Source organism: Camellia sinensis, chromosome 2, assembly GCF_055761805.1.
Source record: "Camellia sinensis isolate YWXY chromosome 2, ASM5576180v1, whole genome shotgun sequence".
NCBI lineage: Eukaryota > Viridiplantae > Streptophyta > Magnoliopsida > Ericales > Theaceae > Camellia > Camellia sinensis.
Window position 1 is genome coordinate 51410162 of NC_138962.1, and position 18460 is coordinate 51428621.

The window sequence follows — 18460 nt, forward strand, 5'->3', positions numbered from 1 at the left end:
AGTTGTGAACTTGCTTCAGTGGGCTACTGCACTTCACTGGCGGTCTGCTGCTCACGTTCTCTTTCTCTCCTTTGCTGGTAATCTTGCAGGTTGTATTTTTCACCACTTGTGAACAATATCCATTGTTAAGGAAATTGATCACTTAAGAGGATTTGTATTGAATTATTAATCTTGAAATATATTATTATTTGGTTGGATTAGATTTATATTTTATATTTATTTAGTTATGAATTAGATATTAGAAAATGACCATTTAATTGAATAGGATATGAATCTTATATTTATTTGGAACATTATAAAAAAAGATAAATGTTCAAATGATTTTTTTAATATTTTAATTATTTTTAGCTAGATTAAATAATATTTTATTTTATTTTATTTTTTACACAATTAAATAAATTTATTTTTAAAAAATTAAATAAACAAAATATCAATAAAAATATATTTATTTTTAAATTAAAATTTTAAATAAATTTATTTTTAAAAATAATAATAATTAAATAATGAAATTAAATAAAACATTTATTAAAATTTAAATAATCCAATTAAACAAAATATAAGCAAAATTTTAAAATAAAACATCAATAAAAAATTATTTTTAAAAAAATTAAATAAATAAAACACCAATAAAAATTAAATAAAATTATTTTATTTTGAAATTGAGACATTTAAATTTTATTAAATTTTACTAAATATAATACAAAATTAAATAGTAGATGGTCAAAATGATCATTTCACCACTTAATCCCATATTCCCCCTTATCTTCCAATTTGTATCCCACTCCCCCCATGGGACACAATAGTCCAACACATTTGAGATTAATAATTTGTTAATTTTAGAGAGTAAGCGATGGTATAATAGATGTGTGAAGGTGTGTGTTAAGAATATATATATATATATATATATATATAAATGTGCACCACAACGGATTGGGTCGTCCGTCGGGACATTTGCCTGGACGTCCGGTCGGTCAACCGGTCAACTGATTTTTTTTTTTTTTAAACTTGTTGGGCATTTTTTTAACATTAATGTTTAATGTGTTTTTTTTTTATTGCATTTTCGTTTTTTTAAATGCTATTTTCTGGTTGTTATTGAAAAATAATATTATATTTGTTGGGTTTGCAACAAACCCAACACCTCCTCTCTCTCTCTCTCTCTCTCTCGCTGGTTAAAATGGTAGCCACAGTTAACACACAAGTATAGCTGACACTAGCATTTGACACTAACACACCACTTAACTACTCCATTGCATGAACAAAAATGAATTCAGCTAGCCAAATATTTAGCATCTAACACTAGCACATCCATTGTGGATGTGCTAATGTCAGTGACCAAATTTTTAGCCAGTCACAATCACTTTTGTCTTCATAATGGAAGTGTTAAGGGGTGTTAGTGTCAATTGTTAACTTGTGTGTTAACTGTGTCTAACATTTTAACCGCGAGAGAGAAAGAGGGAGGGATGTAAGGAAGTGTCGTGGGGTCGTCCGGCTGGATGTTTGGACGTCTGAACCTTTCAATTAAAAAAAAAAATTGTAATTGATCGGTTGACCAGCCAATTGACTGGCCAGACGTCTGACCATCTTCCTTTGCTGCTTCTTTGCTAACTATAAATATATATATATATATATATATATATATATATATATATTCTTTAACACACCAGCCATCTTCTTCTGCCAGACATTCGGACCCTTGCTGCCTTCATTTTCCGGGAAACCAAACTGAGCATCTTCAAAAGGAAAAATAAAAAGAGAGCTTTCCATAGAGAGAGAGAGAGAGAGAGAGTCTTCATTTTTCTGTCAGCCTTCATTTTGGTGCCCTCATTTTTTTCAGCAGAGCTTTTCATGGAGAGGGAGAAAGAGAGAGAGCCCCTTTCATGGAACTTATTTATTTATTTTATTTATTATATATATATATATATATATATACACTAGCGACTGGGCACACGCGATACGTGTGCAAACTCATTCGGAAACACACTTGGGCACTCAATTTGTTTTTTTTTTTAATTTATATATTCGATTGCATAATTTTTTTTCCTAAATTTAATATGATATATATACATACGTTCTCATATACTTCTGCATTATCTCAAATAAAATAAAAATATACTCACAAAGATAATATATATAAAAAATCTACACAATTCTTTTTAATGTTTCTAATTCAATACCCAACCAGAAAGCGAATGATATGAAAATAAGACCTGAGATATTTAGGAATGTTGATGATTTTATGAAATCTCCATTGTTGATGAAGCCTTTCATTCTCCAATCTCTGTTTCACCAAATCTGATCTCTCTCTCTCTCTCTCTCTCTCTCCCGAGGTTTCAATCATTCAAAACAGAATGCGAAGATGTTGAAACTGATTTAGAACTGTTGTGCAGTTTGGAAGCGTGGGGGTGGTGGAATTGGTTGGTTTGAATTTATCATATTATTCGTAACTACAAATTGATATTAGTGTAAAAATAATATAGTTATTTAAGAAGTTATGGCCATTTTAGGAAAAATGAAAAAAAAAATTGTAAGAGAAGCTTCAGGACACCAAAGTTCCTGGCTTTTAATAATAGTATAGAAATATATATATTCTTAACACATATTTTAACACGCACTTTAACATATCTATTGTACCACAATTCACTCTCTAAAATCAACAAACTCTTAACACGAGTCCGGATCCCCGGCCGCCCTACCCGGCAGCCCTTCCCAGTAGCCCCCCAAAACGACGTCGTTTTGGGGGGTTTTTGTTTTTTTTTTTTTTGTTTTTTTTTCTCTTTTCTTCTTCGTTCTTTCTTTCTCTCTCTTCTCTCTCTGTATCTATTGATGTTGCACATATACATAAAGATTTTGCTGGTATTTTCTTTTTCCTCTTCTTCTTTCTTATTCTTCTTCTTCTTCCTGGTTTTCTTCTTCCTGGATCTGTAAACTTCAAGTGTAGAATTGTTTTTTTTTTTTTTTAAATGTGAGATATATATATATATATATATAAATGTTGACCAGACCAGCATTCTTCGTCCCTCTTCTGATATCATTTCTTGGAAGTAATTTCAATTTTTCAAAATTTTCACAGACAAATTTAGATGTATTTAAACATTAAAAATATTTGTAAAGAAATTTGGAATTTTTTTTTTACCAAAACAATAGAAATCTGAAATAATTTTTGAGTTTGAAAACAAAACAAAGATTTACAGGCTTCGACTGAAACATACTACACTATATTTCACAGATTCAGAATGTAGCTATGCAAAGCACCCCACTCTCCTAAATGTGTGTGGTACCTTCTTTCTTTGTAAAGATGAAAATAAGGAAGAAGGAGCTGCACTGGGTTTATCAACATCAACAAAAAAAAAAAAAAAAAAATCATCATCATCAAGATCAAGATCAACAAGGTTCTGCAGATCCAGATCATCAACATCAACAACAACAAAAAAAAAAATTTTGTTCATCAACAAGGTTTTGCAAATCCAGATCAACATTCCCTTCATCTTCAGATTTTGCCCTTCATCTTCAGTTTTGAACATCATATTCAGATTTTGCCCTTCATCTTCATCAACAAGGTTCTGGAAAGGGCGACCGATCACCGACCCCGATCACCGGTCGCCTCCTCTCTTCCTCTTCTCCCCACCGATCGCCTCCTCTCTTCCGAGACTGGAAGCCGCCGACCAAATCCTCGCCGCCCTCTTCCTTCTTCTTCCCCTCCCCTTCCCTCCCCTCTGGTTTCTGTTCGAACAAAGAAGAAGAAGAAAACAAAAAACAAAAACCTCCAAAACGACGTCGTTTTGGGGGGCTGCTGGGAAGGGCTGCCGGGTAGGGCGGCCGAGGATCCGAACTCCTCTTAATACACCTTAACATATATTTTTGGGCTCCACTTTTATTATTTTTTTCCTTTAACACACATTTGAGTTATGTTAAGAATCTCAAATAAATTATCAAGTTTTTTACTAGAACTCTCAAATTTGTGTAAGTCTCACCCATGTGAAAAATTTAATAGAATATTTAGTAATTCATTTATGATCTATAATATTTTTTTACTTTTTTTAACTATCCCACTGTAATTTCTCTTAACTAGCTAAAAAATTAGCATTTGAGAGGAACTTTCCCACGAACCTAGATAGGAAAATATCTTCCCCCCCCCCCCCCAACAAAAAAAAAATAATAATTCTCACTTGAAATGTTACAAAAAAAAAAAAAGAAAAAAGAAATCAACAATTCTCGGTTGAAATGTTAGACACTTCAGAACAAAACAAAACAAAACAAAACAAAAAAAAAGGAAAAACTATCACTCATGAGTGTAATTTGAAATTTGATAAAAAAATTTAAAGTAAATTACAAATGTGCTTCTTGAAATTTATTTAAAATATGAATTATTTTTTATAGTTTAAAAAATTATAAATCTTTTTTTGTTAGATTTTTTTATTCATCAGAATTAATTAAAAAAATAAAAGTTTTTACAATAATAAAATTATCTGAAATAAAATTTTAACATCATTAAAAAATATTAATTAATTTGATATTTTATTAATAAAAAGAATTATTTGTTATGAAATTAAAAATCTTAATAAGTGGGATGTAATTTCTAAAACTATAAAGAGCAATTCATATTTTAAGCAAATCTCAAGAGGTGTTTGTAATTTCTCCAAAAATTTAATTACTGTGTTTGGTTTCAATTTTCTTGATTCAATTTTCTAGAAATTGAGTTCTTTATTTTTCGTATTTTTTTTATTTTTAGTGAACATTTTTAAAATTTTAAGCATTTTTTTTAAACTTTTTTAGATGCACCTTACTTAAGATGTATTTTAAAAGTAAAATATTTGTAAAAAAATATTTAAAAAATAATAATAAATACATAAGAATATGAAAAATGTATTGAATTTTCATATTTTTGTTTATATTTTTTATATTTAGAGAATTTTTTTTAATTTTTTTTATAAATATTATATTTTTTAATTGTATTTATGCTGGGTGTATTCAAAAAAAAATTTAAAAAATTCTTAATATCAATGATTTACATTTATCAAAAGTCGACAGGGTGGCAGAATAGTAAACAGGATGGTGTGGTAGAATAGTAGGCATCAATTTTGTAGTTGCCATGAAGGTGTGGCAGAGAAGATCGTAGCAAAATAGTAGACATGATTTAGATTTTTATAGCCATTCAAAATATATGAAATAGAAATATCTTAAAATATTAAATTTATAAAATCAAGAAATATGCATGCTACCATATTATTGATTATTGGTTATTTGATTTATAAAAAAAAAATATTTTCAAAATCCCATCTATATATATTATACTACTGTAAATTGCAATACAAATGTGCTGTTTGGTGTAGCTGTTAAAACAAATTATAGATTACAACTTAACAGATTATAAATTATGACTTTAATCAGAAACTGTTAATCTGTTTGGTATAACTGTTGGATTATAGATTTAAGTTGCTGAGTAGTGTTTGTTAAATAAGTTGTGAAGTAGTTTTTTCAATTAATTTTTATTTTTTATTATTCACTATTTATCTACATTTTTCATAAAAAATAATAATAATATTTAATCATTTGGGTCTTTTTCTATTTTTAAAAAAATAAAAAATAAGAAAATCTAAGAGTATAACCGTGAATTAACATGTCCACAGTAGAAGCTGATAATCAGAAGCAAGGGGTGAGCAGCTTCTCAGAATCAGCTTTTTTGACTTAAAATAAGTTGTTAGAATCAGAAGTTGTTTGAAATAAGTTTAACTAAACAGTCCAAAATAACTTTTTAAAAGCCAGAAGCCATAAGTTGGCTTAAAAAAGCTCCACCAAACACCCCCATTGTTAAGACTTAAACTTCTCATTCATATATTTTCTTAGTTTTTTTTGAAATTTTTATATCATTGAAATTGATGTGTCATATTGTTATCTGTTTAAAGATAATTTACATTTAAAAAATGCTATGGATCCCAAATAAATTATCAATTTTTTTACAAAACATCTCACATAGGTGTGAGACCCACACAAATCACATGTGTGTGGGTTTCACACCCATGTGAGAGGTTTGGTAAAAATTTTAGTAATTTATTTGAAATTTCTAGCATAACTCTTTACATTTTAACTTGAATTGAATTTAGTTACCATTAAGAAACAAATTGTTGGGAATAAATCCCCCAATAAAAATATGAACCCATGTGTCAACGGAAGCAATACCCTATAAAATATGGAATAATATTATATGTATCAATTGGTATACTAATTAGTATACTAACAGATGATGTGACGTAATTTTAAAGGTTTTGGATTTGTATAATGGGTAGGGTCATAATTTTGAAATAATAACGTCACAGTATATGTTGGTACATTAATTGATATGCAAATTAGTACGTATAGTACCACCGTAAAATATGCACACACAATATTTAACGTGAATCGGCCGTAATGTCTACATTAACATGAGGGAGATAAATCCACTATATATTCAAAATAAAGAATACATATAAGATGTTCAAAAAAATACTCAAAATCTGCACCACTTTCCAAACCCTATGCCAAGATACTTGGTGTGCTATAATATTTTTTTTCTCTCAACCATTTCTTTTCCTTTCACAACCATAGGAGAGACTCTTCCCTTTCTCTCTCTCTCTCTCTCTCTCTCTCTCTCTCTCTCTCAACTCAACCATAAATCCATATTGATACACAATTTTCCTCTCACAACCATATAGGGCCGGCCCTGAGGGCAGGCAAGAGAGGCCCGCGCCTTGGGCCTCAAATTTGGGCTGAAAATAGGGGTCCCTTAATTTTGTGTTTTAGATATAAAAAAAAAAAGGCACAAATACTTAGGTCCAATTGAATATGGGGCCTAAAAAGAAAGAAACACAGTCCACAGATTGAATGGGTTAGCTTTATTATCCATTGAAAAGCATATGGTGGATAAATTCGATTATGCAAGCTTCATTAGTGATTTTGCAGCTAAAAATGTGAGAAGGGTAATGTTTATGTGATAGTTGGTTCAATTATGAACTAGATATTGCTAAACTATAAAGTAACAAGATCAGATTTTTTTTTTTTTTTGAAGTATTTGTAATGATTGCTTCATATCTTAATATATGCAAGTAAATTTTTGTTTATAATTTTAATGATTATATATGCAAGTAAATTTTTATATGGTTACAAACAAATAAAAAAGTTGTAACTTATCGTTTTATCCATGAACTTTTTTTTTTTCAATGTAAGAAGGACCACATTTTTGAAATTCGCCCTGGGCCCCTAAATCTCAGGACTGGCCCTGCAACCATTAGAGAGACTCTTCCCTTTCTCTTTCTCTCAACTCAACCCATAAATTGATATTGATACACAATTTTCCTCTCATAACCATAGGGGAGACTCCCTCTCTCTCTCTCTCTCTCTCTCTCTCTCTCTCTCTCTCTCTCTCTCAACTCAACCATAAATCCATATTGAAACACAATACAGTAGTTCTCTCTCAACTCAACCCATAAATCCATATTGAAACACAATACAGTAGTTGAGGAGATAAACAAAGTTAATACACCCTTTGGTCTTCCCTATGATGCCAACCAAGTATTCACCATACAATGCATTTACATTGCTCGATGCAATCTATTACAAATCCATTTGCATTCTTCAAGTGTAGCCTATGGCTTCTTAAGCACAAAACACCACTTTGTCGCTTCCAATGAATCATGTATGTACCAATTTAATGGAGATTATTTCATTTTTACCCCTATATTTTGTCACGATTTTCAATGACCCCCAGGCTAATCTTATTTTCACGCGTATCACTATACTATTTAAGTTACTATCAATTTTGCCTCTATTGTCATATTTGAAATGGAAAAAGTTAAAAAATTTACATTTTGGCGCCAAATTTCAAAAGAAAGATGCAGACCCACCTTTTTACTACCAGCAAACCACCACCAGCAACCATCATTTCAAGCCCTTCTATCTCCTTCGTCATAACTCCGTTTCGCCTCATTTTTATGTCGTTGGATTCAACTCACGGTCTAATTTTCGTATCACACCTCATACATCTCATTCTTCCATTTTTTGCAGTCTATCGGAGTTCCGAAAGTCCATAAAAAAAAGAATTTTCTTCTCGTTTTCAACTTTTCTTTGAGCCATCTTCCGGACTTCATATCTTTCTCAATTCTTCAAGGTTCTACTTCATTCTTTCGCCATTCTCTTCACCTGACTTCCTACTTCGCCCTACACTACCTCACTTTCTCACTTCTTCGTGTAATGGGCGGTTTTGATATGTCAAAAATTGTTCGAAAACTAATTTCAAAAATTTCAAAAGAGAAAATAAACGCAAACCACAAATTTAAAAAGCAAACAATCCCAAACTGTGCATCCTAAAAGAGACATAACAATATAATCAAAACACCGAATATTAGAAACCCAGAATTATAATTCATCAAACAATCCAATTAATCAATAGAATAAAATAAAATTTTAAATTTTTTAAATTATTACAAGAGAATGATCGATAACATGATGGTTGATCAACCCTATAACATGATGGTTGATCAACCCAAAACGGCCACTTTTCAAGATTTACCTGCTCATTGGGGCTGACTTGTTTAGATGCAATGCTCCATAACTGCACATTTTTTAGATCCTCTATTCATTAAATATGAACTTCAAACTAGTCACAACACATGACTGAGTTTGTGATCAGATATATAGAACTCACACAAGGTGTTGCAAATACAGCCAGAAAAGAGCACATAGCAGCCGCGTAAGGAACCTACCAGATTCTAATTGTTAGAGAAACTAAGAGGTAACACAAATTAGGTAACTATCAGCAATAGCACTTCTGTGAAAAGGAAAAGACTTGCAAGAGCTTTTTAGGCTGCAAGGAAGTACCCAGGAAGACCATGCAATGCTGTATAGAAACATCTGCATTGAAGGCCATAAATAGTAAATTAAAACTTTGCATGTTTTGGTTGGAGTTTCTGAGTAGGTAAATTATGCAACTATAGGCAATTTATGTATGAGTGAAGAAGAATAAGAAAAACGAGGAAGATGGAGAAGAAAGAAAACAAAAGATGAATGTTTTGAAATTTTCGAAATTAGTTTTCAGACAACTTTCGGCATATCAAAATCGCCCATTACACAAAGAAGTGAGAAAGCGAGGTAGTGTAGGGCGAAGTAGGAAGTGAGGTGAAGAGAATAACGAAAGAATGAAGTAGAACCGTGAAGAATCAAGAAAGATACGAAGTTCAAAAGATGACTCGAAGAAAAGTCGAAAACGAGAAGAGAAGTCTTTTATTTTTTTTATCGACTTTCGGAGCTCCGATAGCATGCAAAAAGAGGAAGAATGAGACGTATGAGATGTGATACGAAAACTAGACCATAAGTTGAATCCAACAACAAAAAAATGAGGCGAAACGGAGTTACGATGAAGGAAATATAAGGGCTTGAAGTGGTGGTTACTGATGGTTTGCTGGTAGGAAAAGGGTGGGTCTGCATCTTTCTTTTGAAATTTGAAGTCAAAATATAAATTTTTTCACTTTTTTCGTTTCAAATTTGACGGTATGGGCAAAATTGATAGTAACTTAAATAGTATAGGGGTATGCGTGAAAATAAGAGTAGTCTGGGGAGTCATTGAAAATCGTGACAAAGTGTAAGGGTAAAAATAAAATAATCTCAATTTAATGCATTATATCTACCATATTTAATATGTAACACCAAGACCAAAAATAATTAACCATTTTAATATTCCATAAAAATATTTTTTCCATTTCATATTGACAGAAAATTCCAACACAAATAAAGAAATTTTGTATTAATTACTATTAAATGTTTTCCTTATTAAGACTCTGGAAAATTTCAATAATTAGTATTTATATTTTCTTTTACTTTTTAAGTCCCTCATTCAAAGGAAAATTTTCATTAATTATTAATTAATTTTTATGAAAATTTCAATTATCAGGTCTCTTCTTCAAAGGGAAATGTCTTTAATTACTATTTAAAATTTCTTAAATATTTTATTTTTAAGTTTTCTCCTTCAAATTTTAATCTGAAATTATAAACGAGTAATGCTAGAGATTTCAAAAATTATATCAAAATTTCTACTAAATGTCTCATATAGGTGTGAGCCCATTCAATATGGATCTCATGTGGGTCCATGTGAGTCTCACACCCATGTAAGGCATTTGGTAAAACTTTTGGTAGAATTTTTAAGATTTTTAATATTTTTTATTATAAAAATTATACAACTATAAATTGCAATACATTGTTAGGCATTTGAGACTTACATTCATTTCTCTTCCTTTTTTGAAATTTTAATATCATTAAAAAAGAAATGTACCATATGCATCTTATAATAAATAAATGACATAACTCCATATTTTTTGAGTCATAATTAAAAAAATAAAAATAAATAAAAATGTTATAACCAAACACTACATAAGGTATAGCCAGAGATCTTAAACATGGAATGCATTTCCATTTCCATTGCTCGATGCAATCTACTACAAATCCATTTGCATTCTTCAAGTGTAGTCTACGGTTTCTTAAGCCACAAAACATCACTTTGTAGGTTCCAATAAAAATATAATAATGCTATATGTATTAATTAATATATATATATTAGTGTACTAATTGATTCGACTGAATCATTTTTTATTTGATTGATTTGTTGGTTTAACTGCAATTTTAGCGATTTTTTCAAAATATATTGATTAGATTTGTTTGATTCGAAATAAACTAAAGATTGATCTGAATAAAAATTGAACAACTAAGATTGCTAGATTAAAAATAAACTTCTCGCCTAAATAATTGTTAACTTTTATTTTAAAAGAATGCAAAAATAAGTTGTTTCACTTATATAAAATGAATCTTAATATTGTAGTGTTGTGCATTTTTTTTAATTCAAGACAGTTTAAATTTTAAAATAACGGTTAAAAGTTTTAATTAATTAATTTTTGTATAAGTTAATTGGCCATTTGAGTTAATCGATTAGGCTGATTCGTTTTTGGTTTAACTGATTCGTCGATTTAACGATGATTTCTCATACTGATTTTCCTAATTTTAAATAATTAAAAAAAAAATTCATTGGTTAGCCTCTATTTAACCATATAAAAATAAAAATCTAATTAGTTTATGATTTATTTTATAATCCCACATCAAGAGAAGAAGGAAAAAGTGAGTAGTTTTATTTATATAAAGTAAATCTTATACTCCATTTAATATTGTAGTGTTGTATATAGTTCAATTCAAGACAATTTAAATTTTAAAATAAAAACTCTAATTAGTCTATTATATAATTTATTTTATAATCTCATATCGAGAAAAGAAGGAAAAAGTGAGTTGTTTTACTTATATAACGTGAATCTTATACTCCTAATATTTGGATTTTCTGCATGTTTCAGTTCAAAATAGTTTAAATTTTAAAATAAAATTTGAAAATTTTAATCAATTAATTTTTGTATAAGTTGGTTGGTCTTTTGGCCTAACCGATTATGCTAAATCATTTTCGGTTTAATTGATTCGCTGGTTTACTTGCGATTTTTGCGGTTTTATCAAAATATATTGGTTAGAATTATTTGATTTGAGATAAACTAAAAATTGAACGACTGATTGCTTGATTAGAAATAAATTTTCCACCCAAACAATTGTTAACTTTTATTTTACAATCCTCCATCAGGAAAAGAAAAAAAAAAAAGTGAGTTGTTTCATTTATATAAAATGAACATTTTCCCCTATTTAATATTATAGTATTGTATATGTTTCAGTTTAAAACAGTTTAAATTCTAAAATTAAAATAAAATTTAAAAGTTTTAATTAATTAAATTCATATAAGTTGATTAGGCTTTTGACCTAACCGATTAGATTGAATTGTTTTTTTTTTTTTTTTGTTTCTTAGCGGTTTTATCAAAATATATTGGCTAAATTTGTTTAATTCGAAATAAATTGAAAATTGACCTAATTAAAGGTTAAATGACTGATATTGTTTGGTTCAAAACAAACTTTCCGCCCAAACAATTGGTAATTTATTTGGAGTCCATAACATTTTCCTTAGTTATATAAAGTAAACAAATGTTCTCATTTAATATTATAATATTGTGCATATTTCAGTTAAATACAGTTTATATTTTAAAATAAAATAAAATTTTAAAATTTTAATTAATTAATTTTTGTATAAATTAGTTAGTTTTTTAACTGATTTTAACAATTTTATCAATATATATTGTTTTATTTCTTAAAGGAATGTTTAAATTTTATGACAAACTTTAACATAGAACAAACCAAAACTAAAATATTTATAAAATGAAATTTATTTTTATTTTATCACAAATATAATTTTTCGAATTTATTCTAATTTTGTTTTTTTTTTTCATATTTACCAATTAAATTATGACATTTATTTTTTATTGTAAACTTAAAATATGCAATAAATAACATAACAACTGCAATATACATTATAATACAATAGTTAAAATTTAATTCATTCTAAATTATTTTAATACTTTTAAAATAAATTTTATATTATTATTTAATTTTAAAATTATTTTTAAAGATTTATTTAGTCCGTGCATCGCACAGGTTCATATGCTAGTTAAATATGTAACACCAAGACCAAAAATAATCATTTTAATATTCCATAAAAATAATATTTCCATTTCATATTGACAGAAAATCCCAACACAAAAAAAGAAATTTTTTATTAATTGCTATTAAATGTTTTCCTTATTAAGTCTCTGGAAAACTTCATTAATTACCATTTATATTTTTCTTTTCCTTTTTAAGTCTCTCATTCAAAGGAAAAATTTCATTAATTATTAATTAATTTTTTAAAAAAAATTCAATTTTCAGGTCTCTCCTTCAAAGGGAAATTGTCTTTAATTACTATTCAAATTTTCTTAAATATTTTCTTTTTAAGTTTTCTCCTTCAAATTTTAATCCGAAATTATAAAAACTATACAACTATAAATTGCAATACATTGTTAGGCATTTAAGACTTAAACTTTTACATTCATTTCTCTGCCTTTTTTGAAATTTTAATATCATTAAAAAAAGAAATGTACCATATGCATCTTATAATAAAAGAAGAAAATGACATAACTCTACTATTTTTGAGTCATAACTAAAAAAAATAAAAAAAGTAAGAATGTCATAACCAAACACTACATGAAGTATAACCAGAGATCTCATGAATTATAACTACAATATTGTCATAAGTAAAGAAAAAAATTAGTCATAATTAAAGAATATAATGACATAATTAGGGGTGCATATGATACATCTTTTCAAGGGGTGTGCATAGTAAAATTTTTCCATTAAAAATGATGCATCATGATATTAATTTTCTAGAGATCTCTCACAAATGTCCCTATACATTGTTTAATGTTAAGGAGTGTGTATAAAAAATCTTAAAAATATATAAAACTATTAAAAAGTATATTAATTCTAATAAAAGTACATTGAATTTAATAAAAAAATATGTTGTGTTTTTTAAAAAAAAAATTATCTTTTACTTGTACTCTAGAGGCACTTATTAACTAATTTTTTTTTTTTCCATGCTCAGAGGTACTTATTAACAAATAAAAAAATAACAAAAGTTTTATCCAATAAAATTACTAGTTTTATTGTCAATTCATTAATATTACAAATAAAAAAATAACAAAAGTTTTATCCAATAAAATTACTAGTTTTATTGTCAATTCATTAATATTGTATTGTCATACATTACATCATCACTTTCGAGAGATGTTTCCACAGTCGCTCTCGCATTCTTGTATATTTGTCCAATTTTGAGCACGACAACAGAAGTCCTTTCCTCCTTCACAGATCATGGATTACAAGATGGTCTATGTATTCCACCTCCTCATAAATTTCTCACACGTATATTAAAAATTATATTTAAATAAAAATAAAAATGTTAAAAAACATTGATGAAAATTGGTAACAATAATATGTTAACCAACCCTGAGACAAAATAGGCTTTTCATAGACTTGAGTCACTCAATATAATTAACAAATATTTAATGGGCACTACAATATGTAAGACTTTTGGCGACCAATTATTTTGGTCCCTATAACTATTAATTTGGTCTCTAAATAGTTTTGTGACAAAATTAAATTCTTCACTAAAAAAGTCGCTAAAAGAGCGTCTAAAAAAGTCTTTAGGAACGAATTTTTGAAAATGTCACTGAAAATGACAATTAGCAACCAATTTTATGGAAAATGTCTAGTAGCTCAAATTTTGTGGCTCAAAAGTGGCTCAAATGGCCAAAATGACGTCGTTTTGGCCATTTTTATGTTGTTCTGTACTCAAAACGACGTCGTTTTGGCCATTTGAGCCACTTTTGAGCCACAAAATTTGAGCTACGTAGCATTGTCGCAATTTTGTATTGTCACAAAATGTTTGATATTGCAAAACTAAAATATTTCGTCGCTAATACTTTGTCACAAAATGTCTTCATTTGGTCGCCAAAAGAAAAATAGTGACCTTTTTAACAACAAATATATTTGGTCGCTGAAGGTTTGAAATAACATTTTGAAAAGATTCAATTTCATAGCTACAAATTGACATCCACAGCCCAAATCTATCTCTGTATATAGAAAAAAACAAGATCAAATCTTGCACACAAGATCAAATCTATTCTTGTATATACAAAAAACAAATTACAAAAATCAAAACTCGGGCCTGCTTGATAACGTTTACGTTTTCAGTTTATATTTACAAAAATTTTATAAACTGATTTTTGTTTATTTTTAGAAAAGCATAAACTACAAACACATTTTGTTTAGACAACATGTTCAAAAAATGTTTAAAAATATAAAAAAAAAAAGTGAGAAATGACAAGTGGTGGCGGGTGGTGGGTGGAGACGAGTGGTAACGGCAGAAGACGGTGGTGGAAAATAATAGCAAGTGAGTGGTGATGGTGGTGGTGGGTGGGTGGGTGACGGTGGCAGGTGGTAACGAGTGAGTGGTGGTGGTGGCGGAGGTGGCAAGTGCGTGGCGGATGGTGGGTGGTGGTGGGTGGTGGCGGGTGATGGGTGGTAACGAGTGGGTGGTGGTAGCAGGTGGTTGGTGGCGGGTGGGTGGTGGCGGCGAGTGGGTGGCGGGTAGTGGTGGTGGTGGTGGGTGGATGACAGTGGCAGGTGGTGGGTGGTAGAGTGGGTGGTGGTGGTGGTGGTGGTGGTGGTGGTGATGGTGGTGGTGGGGGGTGGTGGTAGCAGGTGGGTAGCGGATTGCGGGAGGTGGTGGGTGGTGGTGGCGTGTATGTGGCAGATGGTGGTGGTGGTGGTGGTGGTGGCGTGTATGTGGGTTGGTGGGTGACGGTGGCGGATGGTAGCGAGTGGGTGGTGGTGGTGGTGCGGCAGGTCGGTGGTAGTGGCGGTGGTGGTGCGGCAGGTGGGTGGTGGTGGCGGGTGGTGGTGGGTAGGTGGGTGGGTGGGTGACGGTGGCGGGTTGTGGATGATAGCGAGTGGATGGTGATGGTGGTGGTGGTAGTGGTGGCAGGTCGGTGGCAGGTGGTGGATGGTAACGAGTGGGTGGTGGTGGTGGTGGTGGTGGCGGCGAGTAGTGGGTGGTGGTGGCAGGTCAATGGTGGGTGATGGTAGTGGTGGTGGTAGTGGTGGTGGTGGTGGTGGTGGTGGTTGGTGGTGGCAGCTGGTGGTGGCTGGTGGGTGATGGTGGCAGGTGGCTGGTGGTGGCTGGTGGGTGATGGTGGCAGGTGGCTGGTGGTGGCGGGTGGTGGATGATGGTGGCAAGTGGGTGGTGAGTGGTGGTTGCGGGTGGTAGTGGCGAGTGGTGGGTGGGGGGTGGTGGTGGTGATGGTGGCGGCGGCGACGGCGAGGGGTGGGTGGTGGTGGCTGGTGGTGGTGGCTGGTGGTTGATGAGTGGTGAGTGGTGGTGGCAGGTGGTGGTGAGGGGTGGCAGGTGGTGGCGAGTGGTAGCTAGTGTTGGGTGATAAAAAAAAAAAAAAAAAAAAACTCAAAACGTAAACTCATTTTTTGAGTTTATATTTTTTGGCCAAATTTATAAACTGAGATCATTGATTTATAAATAAAAAATTTACTAAACAAATTTTTAGTTGAGTTTTTTAAATTTTTGTAAATATAAAATATAAACTGAAAACGTACGAAGTATTCAAACTCACTTCAACATAGTTCATTATATGAGTTAAATTCCAAAACAAGATCAAATTTGTTCAACATTGTATGAGTTAGAACTCTATGACGACTTCAACTTTGTCATTTTCTCGCACCACCTCTTCACTAGTTCAGTTACAAGAGCAACATGCCCTAAACAATTAGTTGTTCCGCGACCACAAAAGCTAATCACCATCTATAGTCATAGAGAAATGATGAAAATCTTGCACACGATCATAATCACAAGTGTAAACAAAGTTCAAAAATTTTAAAAAGATGTAGATGAAATCCAAAAATGGAAATCAACCTTGAAGAACTTAACTAAGGCATTTGAAGCAGATAAAAGCTCAGATTTTTTGGGCAAATTGAAAGAAATTTTTTTTAAAAAAATTATTTGACTTCTATTAGACTCCAAATTGTAGTAATGCATTTGAAGATACAATTAAAAATTTGGAATCAAAGGGCCCATATGGGCTTGGACCCTTGGAAGATTCCACATAAAGATTGCTGAGGAAAAAAAGAGAGGAAAACACTTCTTATATTTTTGGAAACATCATAGCACATACCATGAACTAATGCATATCGAACCAAGTATGAATATTTGGCATGAACACTGCCAGAGGAATGATACAGTTGAATCTGAACGCTTTCACATAATTCATAAAGGATTTTTTTTTTTTTTGATTAAGTGCCAGGACTGAAAGGACATGAAACATGGGGGATTTATGGATGGTATGTCTAAAAAAATATTCGGAAATAACGCACAAAAAAAACACTAACAAATAATCGATGTGATACATTGGGTATAGTACAATCATATAATCCTACTTACCAATGGGTTCAGGCAAACTCAGATGTCTACGAAGGCCACCAATCCCAGCAGCAATTATAGCAGCCAGCCCCAAGTGTGGATTTGCACACCCATCAAATGCTTTAATCTCAAAGTCGCTCACAACACCATTTTGAACCCCAGGTGGGCATGCGGTTCTCAGGGGTGCTTCTCTGTTCTCTTTTCCCCAGCACTGGTATGCTGCACTCCAAATATTGGGCACATGCAATCATAACTACATTCCAATAACAGTTGAACAAGGAAATTAGAGAAAACAAACTATATTATTTTTTGTTAATTTAATACACATTTATTTGAAGTTCAAAAACCCAACAACATACTAAAATTTTGATCCTTCAAACTGCATAAATTTGGAAGTGAAGAAATGGGCAAAAAGAATTTGCACAGAAGGGCACTATTTAAATTTAGCAAAAATGGTGCATCGACAATTAGAATAAGTGTCAAAAGTGCACCCTCACTTTACAAGCTAGCAATTGGAGTTGAGTTTTACACAAGACCATGTCACACAGACAACCTATGATAAGAATAGGAAAAGAATACATGTATTTTTAAAAAAAATAAGTTACATATTCTGCTGAAAATTGAAATCCTTCAATTCATCAAAAATTGAATTTCATTCAAAATTTCAAACATCTTATCTGTCTTTTCATGTTTCTAGGCCAACGAGTTCTACATAAAAACTTCCAGATTAGAAAAAGGTCCATACATAAAAATAAATAAATTCAAGTCTGCAGGGAGACATAGAAATGTAAGGATCTGTTTGTTTCAATTCAAATGATCAACTGGGAAAAAGTCTTTGCAGAATAGTGGCTCCCTAAAATTATTGTGAGAAATCTGCTTTCTTCATGCAAAACAGAAAGCGATGGAAACAACATCACCTTGAAAGGTTTTCCTCAAGATCAATAGTACACCCATCAAATTTCCAAATATAACTGCATGCTTAAAAAATAATTCTATGTAGACAAGATATTTTAACAGAACTGGTAAAAATGCATACTCCTCTGTTAGTACCTAACTACCTATTCATATGGGTTCAACTCTGACACATGTTTTGCACAAGAATAATCAAAATTATAAGAAAAAATTAAAAACCTGTTTGGAAGTGGTGCCGTAAAGGCCAGAATTGAAGGTAGATGATTTAAAACCCCTGCCATGAACTCTTCTCCAACCTTGGACATTCCATGCTTAGCGTGTCCACCTAAGAAGCATGGACACGGACACGTGACACGACACGAGTACGACACGGACACGCCGACACGTTAATTTTCAAAAAATGCAGGACACGACACGAGGAGGACACGCATGAAATATATAATTTTATATATTTATTATATGTTATATATATATGAATATATCATTCAAAGATAATAAAAAATTCAATATGACACTAATTCTTATAAATTTATATGGTTTTTATTTTATTATTGTATCTTAAGTTATTTTGTTCAAACTTATAATTAGTTTTACGTATGTCTAATCGTTAGACACGTGTGTTTAAACGATTGACACGTGTGTCCTTCA

At 31.1% G+C, this 18460-nt stretch overlaps 1 long non-coding RNA gene across 1 annotated transcript; it reads right to left on the reverse strand.

Moving 5' to 3' along the window:
- Positions 1 to 16743: 16743 nt before the first annotated feature.
- LOC145819549 (uncharacterized) lies at positions 16744 to 18138 on the reverse strand. Its single transcript, XR_014360306.1, has 2 exons — positions 18032 to 18138; positions 16744 to 17153 (listed from the first exon to the last, which is right to left on the reverse strand). It is a non-coding gene; the product is annotated as an uncharacterized LOC145819549 (long non-coding RNA).
- Positions 18139 to 18460: the final 322 nt, after the last annotated feature.